This window comes from Vigna umbellata, chromosome 1 (assembly GCF_029865625.1).
Source record: "Vigna umbellata cultivar VRB3 chromosome 1, Vumbellata_1.0, whole genome shotgun sequence".
NCBI classification, from domain to species: domain Eukaryota; kingdom Viridiplantae; phylum Streptophyta; class Magnoliopsida; order Fabales; family Fabaceae; genus Vigna; species Vigna umbellata.
Genome location: NC_142165.1, coordinates 68,825,011 through 68,838,719, shown reverse-complemented (window position 1 = coordinate 68,838,719; position 13,709 = coordinate 68,825,011). Strand labels below are relative to the sequence as shown.

General features: G+C 34.0%; 1 pseudogene; it reads left to right on the top strand.

The window, feature by feature from the left end:
• The first annotated feature begins 537 nt into the window (after positions 1 to 537).
• On the top strand, positions 538 to 2,479 carry LOC148206155 (uncharacterized; annotated as a pseudogene).
• Positions 2,480 to 13,709: the final 11,230 nt, after the last annotated feature.

Here is a 13,709-nt window from a genome sequence, read left to right as displayed (position 1 = left end):
CAATCTTTCCAATTTTATGAGATATTGTGATTATAAATTTTGGGAGTTTTCATTTAATTGTTTATACTGTACATTAAATTCTTGAATGTTACTTTTGAATGTTACTTTTGAATGTTATGGATTATGATGGTGAAATTATGTGTCAGAAAACCAAATCAATTAGTATTAATTATTCCATTAAGAATCATAATTGTTTATTGATGTGGTTTTTCTAATTCGAAAAACCCTAAATTTGAAAATTAGGAACCTAATTAAAATTAGAATTAAGAGGGAAAAATCCCAATCTGACAGGATTATGAACCCTAAATTGGAAATCCCAATTTCTTTCTACCCTTTTCTTCTTATGTCTGCTTCGTCACGCTCATGTGAGGGAAAAATTTAGTTTTCCCTTCTCTTCTTCTCCTTCGGCGCTGCTCTGCAACCATATGGCAGCTTCCTTTCTCTGACGTTGGGACAACATGCGACAACTTTGGGGTGGTCCGCGGCGACGGAGCTTGTGAGCGACACAGCGGCAGAGGCGCGACCCTTGGGGTTTCGATGGTGGTTCGCGCGGTGGGTCTCGAGCGACAGGTTTGCGGAGATCGACAAAACTTCGCCGTGGTTGCCCGCTGGATCTCTGGGTTTTGGTTTTTGTTTTTGGTTCTGGTTTTCTGTAGGTGGAGGGCTGGCCTCGCGGTATGGTTCGACTTCTTCGACCTGGTTCGTCGGCGGCGAAGGACGGAGCTTCTGGTTTATTCCTTCAGCGGCGGTCTTTGGTCTTCGTCATTCTTCCTCTTCCCTCGATCTGGTTCGACGACGGCGAGATGCGTAAAGCCGCGACTCTGTTTTGCGGTTTAGGTGGGCTGGCGGCTTGCTTGCGTTCGTCGCCTACGATGGAGCCGCGTCGCTTTCTTCGTTCGGTCATGGACAAGCCTCTTTCGTTCTCTGGTGCGGTGGCTGACGGCGGCAGACCCGGTCACGGAAAGGGCTGTTCGCGGATGACGGCGACCCTAACGCCGCTGACGGCGAGGGTTTCTTCTGTTTGCGTCAATGGCTGGAGGGCAGTGACCCAGGCCCAATCTGGGGCTCTGGGGCAGGCCCAATCTGGGAACAATGGGAAGGTCCAATTAGGTAGATCCATTTTTGGGAGTATTTTTTTTTTTTGGACTGGATATGGATCTAAGCAGATCAGTTTTTTTTTTGACTTTTTATTCATGCTTAAAATTAAAATTCTAAAGTAAAGTAATATTAATAATTAATTATGAATAAATAATAGTGAAATTAATTATTAATTAAGGATAAATAAAAGTAAAATTAATAATTAATTAGAAATAAATAAAATTCAATTTTCGTCTTGTTTATAATTTTTTAAATGAGCTATTGATAATTAAGAAATCACTTTATCAAAGTGAGTCTTCTTTACCTGGAGTAGTTCATAGAAAAATTATAAATGTTTGTGTTTATGCATATCCATGCGAGCATTGGTTGGTCTAAAGGAAGATTAATATTTGGTCGGAATGTATATGCATCTGTGATGGTAACGTGTGATAATTATAAGTTTTACGTGTTAATAATAAAATTTATCCAAAGATAAGTTTGTTATTGAACATGTTCTTATTATCAGTATTGATCATTACACCAAGATACCTCTAGCAGTTAATATTACTGTCCAAAGACTTGATATTGATGGGGCATTGGGTGTCTTGAGATGGGATAGACCATTAATTGAATATATTTAAATAATTATTGATTTTACGATGTGAGCTTAATTCCTTTGTTTCTCTTGTATAAAATACAGTTACGATAGCTTCAATATCTGCCAACTTAAATTCAGTTCCGGTCCTAAACGGTACAAATTTTAAGGATTGGAAAGACAACATAGAGATAATTCTTGGCTGCATGGATCTCGACCTCGCGTTAAGGATTGAGAAACCTTCTTCTCTTAAGGGTTCAAGTACCTCTGAAGAGAGGAGAGAATATGAGAAGTGGGATCGTTCAAATCGCATGTGTTTGATGGTCATTAAGCACGACATTCAAGAGGTCTACGGAGGTACTATATCTCAAGAAATTACAAGTGCTAAAGATTTCTTTGCTGAGATTGAAAAGCGCTTTGCGAAAAGCGAAAAGGCAGAAGCAAGTGCACTTCTTCATAGCTTGGCTTCCATGAGGTATCAAGGCAATGAAAATGTGAGAGTACATTATGGAAATGTCAAACATTGCTTCAAAACTTAAGGCGTTGAAACTTGAGTTGCAGGAAGATTTACTTGTACATTTTATTCTAAACTCTCTTCCTATACAGTTTGGACAGTTTAAGATTTTCTATAACTGTGAGAAGGAGAAATGGTCTCTTAATGAGCTCATTTCATATTGTGTGCAAGAGGTGGAGAGACTGAAGCAAGAAAGGACTAAAAGTGCTCACTTGACAAGTACCTCTAATGATAAGGGCAAAAGAAAGAAAATTGAGAATCCTAATGACGATGCTTCTAAAGGTCCACTATAAGAGAAACAAAAATAGTTTAATAAATGTTTCTTTTGCAATAAAGTTGGACACATGAAGAAGGAATGCACAAAAATATCATGCTTGGCGTGCAAAGAAAGGGTTACCTAAGCTATCAGAAGACAATTGATTCTGAAAGATGAATCTATTTAGAGATGTCAAATCTGTAGTGATGGAAGTGATAGAATATTTTTCTAATTTTTTGGTTTTAAAAGACATTTCAATTGTATCGTCATTTAGGCGGAATTTGATTTCATTTGTTTATTTGGACAATTTTGTTAATTATGTTAGTTTGAATATAATCAATTCAGATTGTTTTTAAAATTCAAGTTTTGTTGAAACCAATTAAATTTTGGAAAAATAATAATCTATATATATTCTTCATATGGTAACTTCTTATTATGAATCCTTAAATATGGAATTGCATGATACTAAGCATATTATTCTTTGAGGATATTAAGTTTGGGGGAAAAATAAAGATTAGAGGAAGAATCGTTAGAAGTGATCTGATCTGATTCGTAAAGTTCAAAACCTCTAGTAAGTTTAGAACCTATATAAGAACAAACTCAAGATCCTCAGAAACATGTGTTTCACGAGGGGGGATTCTCAAGTTACTAAGGGAGACGAGTTTAGTCTCAATCAATGCCCAAAAGGAAATTTAGAAATTCAAGAAATGCAGAAGATTCACCTTGTTTCAATGGTAAGGAGTCTCTGATGTATGTCCAGAAATGTATGCATCCGAATATAGCATATATAGCATCCGGATTTAAGCTATTCATGAATGGATCTTTAAAAAGCAGCCAATATAGTTATGAGGTTTTTTCAAGAGAACAAAGGTTTATAAGCTCACGTATAGAGGGTCAGACCAGTAAGAGATCATCAAGTATTCTGACAATTTTGTAGGATGCCAAGATAGTTTAAGATCCACTTCAGGTTACATTTTCATGCTAGCTAGTGGTGTGGTTTCTTGTCCAGTACCAAGCAAACCCTTATGACTTTATCCACTATGATTGCAGAATTTGTAGCTTCTTATAAGGCATCAAATCAGGGTATTTGACTGATTTTTGTCACAGGGCTGCATATTATGAAAGGAATTGAAAGACCACTCAGGTTATACTATGACGTTAAATCAGTTATTAAAGAAAGAGTACAAAGTGGATGGATTTCCATAGAACACTTAGGGACAAACTCCTTGATGATTTATCCTCTTAATAAGGCAATTACACCCAAGGTCTTTCATGACCATATTGCTTATATGGGTGTTTTATAGTTTAAGGAATCTTTGGTTCAGTGGGAGTTAGTCATCTTTGTGTGTTTGTGTTCTATGTTTGGTTTTCATGTATGCATACATTCTGGTTTATTATTCAGAAATTACACTTTGTATACTAAGGTTATTGTATTGATCTCATTGAGATAAAGTTAGGACCGCTTGAAAATAGACGTGTATAGGTCACTTTCACGTAATTTTCATGCTACACATTTCATGGTATATCCATGTCATTTGGTTTTGTCAACATTAGTGATCATTGTTGGGTTTAGTTGCGATTGTTGCAATTAAAACTGCTTTGGTTCTACATGCGAATATAATCAATGGACGAGACTTTTGAATATACTCAAGGTATATATATATTTGTGACCAGTGGGAGGTTGTTAGCAATTTGGGTCACTTATATATATATATATATATATATATATATATATATATATATATATATATGTATGTATATATATAACAATTATTAAATGTGTTATGGTCATTATAATTTATTAGCCAACTTTATAAAGTGATCTAATTAAGATAAATATGGCTAAGGGTATATTTGTCATGAAAGAATATTGTGTAGAGACCAACAATAATTATAATTTGTTGAAGGGGCCAAATTATAATTATTGAAACTAAAGAATATTAACCGTCAGAGGTTTTTAAAGGGTCATGGTCCCCATCTGTGAGCACAACGATTCATTCCTGTTTCTTTTTCTTTATCCCCATCAGAAGAGAAAATATAGAGGGAACTAAAGGTGCTCTATAGAGGGAAGATCAGAGATCAACTCAGGTTATTTTATCATTGTTCTCAATGTCTAATTCAGATACGCTTCCGCTTTATTGCTTTAAGGTATTGGGGACTGTTTTGATTAAAGGGTTTATTGCTCATTAATAATTATCTGTCAATCATAAATTCTAACATATGGATCTATAAAATTTTACTTTTATGTTATGAACACATATATTAACATCATTAGTATAATTGTCATGTTCTTCCACTTACATCCTTTGACGATTGTGTAGATAATGTGAGCATATAACAACCAATGGCGTTGAACTTTATATATTAATGATAATGTCATCGCATAATAAAATAAATGATAAATATTTAATTGCAACAAATAATATTGTATGTGAAAGGTATTTAGGATCTACAACAAAACAAAAATCACTTATTATTTATTTTGTTATTAATTAGATATATTTGTTTAAAAAAAATTTAGATATTTTAATATGTAAATACCCTACATATTTAAAAATATATTTTATAAATTTTTAAAATAAAATATAAATAAAATTAAAAAAATAAATATAATAAATATTAAATTAAATATAAATTAAATTTAATTAACTTATGAAAATATAAGTTAATTTTATGGTTTAATGTCTCGGTAGGTCTTTATTTTGGTTTGGAATCTCAAATAGGTCCCCTTTCTTTTCGGCGTCTCAGTTGAGTCTTTGTTTTTGTAAAATGTCGTCAAATTGGACAAACGGCCGTTTAAGTTTGGATTACGTGACGTGGTCAGTGCATTCACTAATCACACATGACATTAAAAAGGAGTTTGAATTGACTTTTGTATTAAAAAATGGATTGCACAAAGGTCAAATCAGATGTACTCAAGGGCAAACTGGGCAAACCCCTTTTCTTCTTCGATTGGAAGTGCGGGGAGGGGGAAACCCCTTTTCTTCTTCAGAACCCTAAAATCCTAAGAGATATGCACAAAAAGGGAAAGAGAGAAATGCCTCTTCCTTCAACCTCCAACGCAGAGAAAACAAAATTGTTGTTTTCTAGTCACGAAGGAATGGAAAAGTTCACAACTCCTACCTAGTTGCTTGTTCCGAGAAACTCTTGTATGACCGCCTCTGTCGCAGCACATGCAGATCTCCTGGACAATACTCCATAACCAAGCAAGAGAGCTTATCTGTTGCAATATAGGAGTACATAGTGGGAAGAAATGGATGGTCCAGCATCCGAAGGATCTTTCTCAGTTTGGGCCCTGAACATTTTCTTCCGACTCGACAAAAATTCATTATCCATCACTTTGAGCGCAAAATTGGCCATGAAAATCATGCACTCCAAAGCAAGTTTTGTGCATGCTGCAGCTGTTGCAAGGTCATGTCCAGAGCTAGTGGCGGTGACCACACTTTTGCAACCCATTCGTTTAGCAATCATGGCTTGAGCAAGAGCGTTGTTCATCTTGTGAGAGCCACCGTGGTTTAGGTCCTCTCTCTTTAAGTATATATCAGGCCCTTTCCCGTTGTTGATACTCTTATAATACTCAGACAATCGCTCTGCGTGATATAGAGGTGTTTCTCTCCCAACATAGTCTCTTAACGCCTCCGCTAGCTCTGCCTATGGGAACAACCATTTAAACTTTTAATTAATGGCTTTCAATTGTTCTATACTAACATCAAGCAATTATTAACGGTGAATTTGATGAATTTAGGTAATTAATTAACCTAAAAGGCATCGTCGGCCATGGATTTTTTGAACTCAGCTTCGAGGTGGGTCAAAAAGGCTACAATTGTTTCAGGAAATTAATTAACCTGAAACCCAATTTTTCCCCCAATCTCATTTGCATTTCTCAATTAAAGGGGGCTACCCTTCAATTTTGTTTTATTTTTCCCACTTTGCCCTTCCCTAAAGTTGATAGAAACTACCACAAGCGCATGACCCGCCATTACTCGACATTCATATTATATCTGGTTGGTCAAGTCTAGGTTCATTTGCATGATTAGGATGTTTGATTACTTAACTTGAAATGTGATGTATGATGGAACCTTAAATACTCTATTATTTTTGTTTAAAATAACTTACCATTTTGTATGTTTTTGTGTTTGGTTGTTGTGTATGTTTGATTCTTGGACGATGATCATCTGATAGGTGTGACCAAAGGAAGATGGCATGTTTGTGGAGCAGACTTTTGGTGGAGATGACACAAATATATGGAGGCTTTAGTTTATATAGTTGTTTATATTTTCCTTTAGTTGTTTTAAAGAACCAATTTTGTACGTAGTTTTGAGCTTAGTACCTTATATAAAAAGTTTGATTTTATAGTTATATTTACATAACTGTTATTAGACTTTATATTTTTCCTGTCTGGTATGCTTAATATATATTATGACTCTTGAGACTACGAGATCATATATCTTATCACATATAAAGGGAAACACCCAATAAAGATAACATATCCATAAAAGATCACACCATGAATGATAACATATCATTAAAATTTCACATACAACATACAGGAGAATGCATGTCATACAAATGGATTGCACCTTATCCTCAATAATAATACCATAGAGACATCTCAATCACATATATAAATATATAATATCTCATATTCATCAACTTTACCATTATATAAATATTGTTTGAACAAGCATCAAGTAAACAGCCTTGCTTTTTAAAATTAAGAAAGATTTTCTTGCTTGAGTAATTTCACAACGTTGAAGTAAAATAATTCCAAATATAATAATTGGTTCTCCTTCTTTCATGTTAGCACTTGTGATATTGAGTGATGCATACAATAATGAACACGGTTTCGATATGGTTGGAGAAATAGTTCACCCTTATAATAACTTAAAAAATACATTTCCAATAAAATAAACTCACACTAGTGCAAAATCGGTATTTTAAATCGTCCATTACGCTTCGGTTTTCGAAAAACCGAAACATATTAAAACACGGTGGCAATGTTGTAATATTTAAGACACCATATGCCTTGGTTTTAAGACAACCGCTATACAAGGAGTATACTGCCTCGGTTACTCAAGAGACTGAGGTAGAAAACGCTTCTGTATGCCACGGTTTTAAGACAACCGCTTTTCAAGGAGTATACTGACTCGGTTACTCAGGAGACTGAGGTAGAAAACGTTGCTATATGCCTCGGTTCTAAGAAAACGCTGCTGAGTCACCCACTCATTCGCACCATCGTCCTTCCACTACACAATTACTCCAAATTCTCTCCCTTCCCTCTCCGTTCATGAATCTCCTCCACCTCCGCGACTCCAAATTCTCTCCCTTCCATCTCCGTTCACGAATCTCCTCCACCTTCGTGACTCCATATTCTCTTCCTTCTCTCTCCGTTCAAGAATGTCCTCCACCTCCGCGTACTAGAACACAACCCCTTCCAAAACCATAACCACTCCCTCAAGCCGAATCTTGCGCCCGATTGAAACGGATTTCCCTTCGGCTTCGCCTTCAGAATCTCCTGCGTCAGATCCAACGCCGTTCTTCCACGCTCATCCGCCACCTCACGATTCGCGCCCAGATCCAGCATCACCTTCGCAACACCAGGCCGCACGTACCTCGCCGCCATGTGCAGCGTAGCGAGAACACCGCTGCGGTCGCGGTGGTCTAGGTTCGCATCGGCTTCCGCCAGCAGCTTCGCGCACAATTCCAAGCCATGTCTGGCTACGAAGAAGAGCGCATTACGACATTCGGCGTCCTCGGTGTCCACAGCGTCGACATAAAAAAAATAGGGGGCAAAATTCTATTGCCTCGGTCAATTATTTTTAAGGGTTTACGACCTCGGTTCAAACCAGAACTGAGGCAATAGACCTATTTATATTTATTTTTATTTTTGCTTTACTGCTTCGGATTTTTTGAACCGAGTCCAAAAGTCCAAACTTTTTACCTCGTTTGAATATATCACGGTTCTGTAACCGCAGTCATAGACCCAAAACAACCAAGGCAATATCCCTTGGTTGTACTAGTGTCATAATTAATCAATTGAAACTAATATTAAATACTCATTTCTTCTTACATCTATACCAACAATAAATATCATATTTACTTATGTAATTGTAATTACATTTAAATTTTAATCTAAAGATATATTTTAAAGTTCCAACCACTAAATAACACATTGATATTCATAATTTAGTAAACACAGTTAGACTTCCCACCTTGCATTTCATATATCTAATTCAACATATATCTAATATACTATTTAAACTACATTTTTTTAACTAAGGTCATATAGGCTTTTATACATACTTTCAAAACCCTTGTTAAAATTACAATAATTGTCAAAACTCATGATGACAATAACTTCTAACAAAATATTCAATGAGAAAGAAACGAAAAGAAATCCTTAGTATAAAATTAGTTATTTTCTAGATCAAGAATACGAAGACTCAACTTTATTAGCATGTAATTACGTTCGAAAGGTTGAATTATATAAATAATATCTTAATTATTTTCTAAATCTAAAAAGACAAAATGTTTTAAAAAAATAATTCAGATAAATAAAAGTTTAAATAAAATAAATAATAACACTTATAACTTATTTATAATTTTTTTATTTATTTGAAATTTAATTTTACTAAAATCTCAAAACTTATAATTATGCGTGATGTAACATCCCAATTAAATAGTCTAATATACTATTTAGGAAATATCACAAGTCCAATCAGATAAACAGTTAACCAGACAAGAAAAATATAAAGTCTAATCACAATTATGTAAACATAACTATAAAATAAAACTTTGTATATAAGGTACTAAGCTCAAAACTATGTACAAAATTGGTTCTTTAAAACAACTAAAGGAAAATATACACAACTATATAAACTAAAGCCTCCATACATTTGTGTCGTCTCCACCTAAAGTTTGCTCCACAAACACGAAATCTTCCTTTAGTCACACCCACCAGATGATCATCGCCCAAGAATCAAACATACACAGCAGCCAAACACAAAAACATACAAAATAGTAAGTTATTTTCAACAGAAATAAACATGGAGTATTTAAGGTTCCATCATACATCACATTTCAAGTTAAGTAATCAAACATCCTAATCATGCAAATGAACCTAGATTTGACCAACCAGATCTAATATGAATGTCGAGTAATGGAGGGTCATGTGCTTGTGGTGGTCTCTATTGCTCTGGAAAGTCATTGTCAATGGGTTTCATTCTACCACAAACACACAATTGGTCTATTTCACGTCTTAGGTCGTACTAGAGCATTTAGACTAAAACATCCTTCTACTCTCACCACATACATCGCTTCTTTCTACTTGAGAATGAATGATCATTAGATTGTTAGGATAACCCCCAAGACAAAGCTTCCTACATTCGTACCAACAACACTTTGATACAACTAATAAGAATTCTTCTTATAACACTTATAAACCTCAATTTCATACCATCATATGTTTCAAACCATATCATAGAGTATTAGATAATACATTATACCATTTAAATCCAAACATAATAGAGAAGATTAATTACAACAACCAAGAAAACCCAGACCCATTTGCTCTGCACCAAAATCATGGCGCTCAACAAGCACAGGCTCGCCTAGGGAACAAACCTTGTTTCCCAACGAGAGCGAAAACAGAGAGCTCCACCAGCCTAGTGAGCTGCTCGCTTTACCACTGAAACCCACTGCCAAAACACCCTAAATACTCGCCCAACGAGCCACTTGCTTGCCCAACCACTCTGCATAATTCTACAGACCACCAATTTTACACAATTTGCATCCTCTCAAACTCACATGCCATATCCTATGTACTTTCTACCAATTTCTACAACTTTTATTTGGTATTCTAAGCTACAATAGACCTAACTAATCATATATTGTTAGCATAACGCTGAAGAGCAGAAATTTTGATGATGTCTTAAAATCAAGTCTCAAGTGCTCTTATTGTAGGAAGATCTTCATGAAGACTTGTTTTTATATTAAAGCTTGTATAATTTAGTAGATTGATGTATATGATGTGGTTTATCTTTGATATTGTGTATTTTTTGTCTTAGGTTGCGTTAAAATTTGTTTTGAATTAGAAAACCTCAATTTATACTCAAGATAATCGATTATCAATTTATAATAATCAATTATTAGTAATCAATTATGACTTGCCATAATTGATTATCACGAGCAATTATGATTGAGTGTTGTTGTTGTTGGCATAGAGCGAGAACTTTCACAGGGAGTGTGATTGAGTGTTGTTGTTGTTGGCATAAAGTGAGAAGGCCTCACAGGGAGTGTGATTGAATGTTGTTGTTGTTGCTAAGTTGAAAGTCTGTCATATTCGTGAAGCATTCAGAGGAGGTGTTCATCCTTTGTGAAGATTCAGAGGAGGTGTTCATCTCTTGGGGTAACAAGAGAGGTGTTTTAACCTTAAACTGTTTTATTTTCTTTGTGACTGTAACAATTTATTGGTTTGTGCTAATGAAACGTTAATTCTAAGTTGAGATTAACAAATGGATGTAGGATCTGTTTGATCCGAACCAGGATAAAAATTACCTATGCAATTTTCTCTCTTCCTTACTCTTTTAATTTGTTTAAATTATTTTAAAGAATTTATATTTACTTGAGAAAATTATTAAAAGAACGATTTGCGATAAGAAACCAATTCAGCCCCCTCTTGGTTTATTGAACGAGTTAACCATTATGATGCACCGCTTTGACATATATAATCCAATTCAAACCAAGTTTAAGTCATTTCATCAAAACCAACTAAACACTCCTTTATAGAATTTTAACACCTAACTTAGCTACTTAGGCGTATGAGCAAGTCACAAATGACTCAAAGACAAATCCCAAATACTCTAATTTGCCTGACACCTTCAAAACAAAAACTCATTCTTCATAACCACTAAAATGCACCTAAAAGTCATAAAAACACAACCTATTATATATTATACATTTATAAACCATTTTTCTGTTAACTCACCACCCAAACAAGTCCCAACCATGTTCAATCATTCAAACACGCTTACTATTAAATACTTTTATTTCAAGCATAAAAATCAACACACATTCAACAACAAACTATTAACTACCAGTTCATAATTCATAATTCAAATTAAAAGCAAACACTAACTTTTCTTACCTTAATAGGAATGCTACCATGCTTTACATAGTGTTCTACCATTGCTTCAAGTCAAGGAAGAAACACTTACACACCACAAAATTGTGATCTAAGTGAGTTCTTAGGATCTTTGATCAACAAAGAATTGAAAAAGAGAAACGGACGACACATGCGAAAAAAGTCTAGTTACATGTGTCTTAAACTACAAATTAAAGAAAAAAGCATAGAAATTTACTTGTTCTAGAATGAAAAATAATCAGATCATGATGAAGATTACACTGTCATGATCTCCTAGACGATTACTGATCGTCAAACAATTCTAGAAAGATAATGAATATTTTAAATAATGAGAAAAATTTATAAAATTCTATTTATATTATTAAATTATTTTAATATTAAAATATTCAATCTCATTATTTTATAATACTTATCAACTTTTAATACTTAAAATTTTTAGGTTTTACGGAATATAAATTTATCTTTTTCATATAATAAGCTAATGCGTCGTGTGAGGTATTCTTCACAAGTATTCAAATAGATAATTAGTTATTTACACAATTATTTCTTCTGATAATATCATATATATGTATATATAATTTCTTTTTCTTTCCCCACCACACCGAAAGTCTCTGAATAGAAAATTCCAAATGAATTGGGCACTTGCAGATGTGGTATAATAAATGTAACATTTAATGGAGACTATTACAACGTCTCTTTTTCACGTTTAAATGAAAATGTCTACGAGTAAAAGGCTTTTAAATCAGCACTTATCCGACACTAAGTCCTTGGGACAATTTCTAGAAAATCTAACTAAAATCACAATTAATACCCACCCAACTACTGCTTCTAAGAATGGAATACATTGATTGTTCTTAAGCAAGTTAACACTATTTTTATACTCATTGAGATAATGAAATTATTTTAATAAATCTTATATTTATTATTATTTTTCATTTATATTAAAAAATTAAAAATAGAGTAATTCCAAAGAGAGAGGGAGAGAAAGCGTACACTTTAATTGACAAATTAGTTAAGAAAATTTCCTTCACGTGATACGAGGATTTGACTAATTATTGTTACAGTCAGCACAAATTTGTTTTATTTAAAAACGCTGTGTACACACCGAAATTTTGGTTATTTCATTTAAGAACACTCCGTATAACTTCATTCATTTTCGTAATTTAAACTTGGAAAAATTAAAATCTTAATCTTCTAAACTTAATTTATTCTTCTAACCTTTCCTAATTCAATTTAATTTTCCAAATTTAGTTTGGGTTTTAGTTTTGGTCATCCACCTTTTTTTTTTTCATTTACTTTGTCTTTAAGTTTTCTATTGACAAAGTTCTCCCTACATTTCACCGTCTTCGTCCTTTTATTGATTCAGAAAAAGATTCCGCGTTTCCATTGACTTGAGAGTACGATAAAAATGCTTAACAATGACAGATAGCGAGGCTAGAGATTTGATCCACCATAGCAACTTTCCAATTGGGATTAAAAATTAATATCAAAGCAGCTAAATAGTTAAATAAAGACAACTTTCAGACAGTTATACATGTTTTCACAGTGAAGATTTGGAAATAAAAAGTATAAAAAAATCATAATCAAATATCTTGTCATTTAAGAAATTTTCTTTAAATTGGGAGTGAGAACAAAATTAACAATATATTTTTTAGAATTAACAGCTTAAATTCGGAGAATAAAATTAGAAAATCGAATTGAATTTAGAAAATAATAATATCAAAATCAAATTGCAAACACCGCTGTTATGACTCCTTCTCTTACTACGACTTGAATAATGGGATATTTCCGTTGTGCTTCCGAAAATATCTTTGGTTGGACTTTATCATTGGAAATACTCTGCGACGTGGTCTACTGTTAGTAGCGTGTGGGCTACCTAAAACATCCTCTGAGCCACACAAACATTGATCCGAAAATACAAATCACGGTTAGAAGAAAGTTTGTTAGAGCCACCCAATAGCAAGAGGGGGTACATAATTGTAACTGTTTTGTTTGGTTTCTGACTTGGACAACCCTGGACCAAACCTTTTGTTTTGTTTGTGTGGTGCTCTTTCACAAACAGCTTATAGTCTCCTTTACTCTTTGAGCATCTCCTGTAATGGCAAAACATTTTTAAATCGTACAT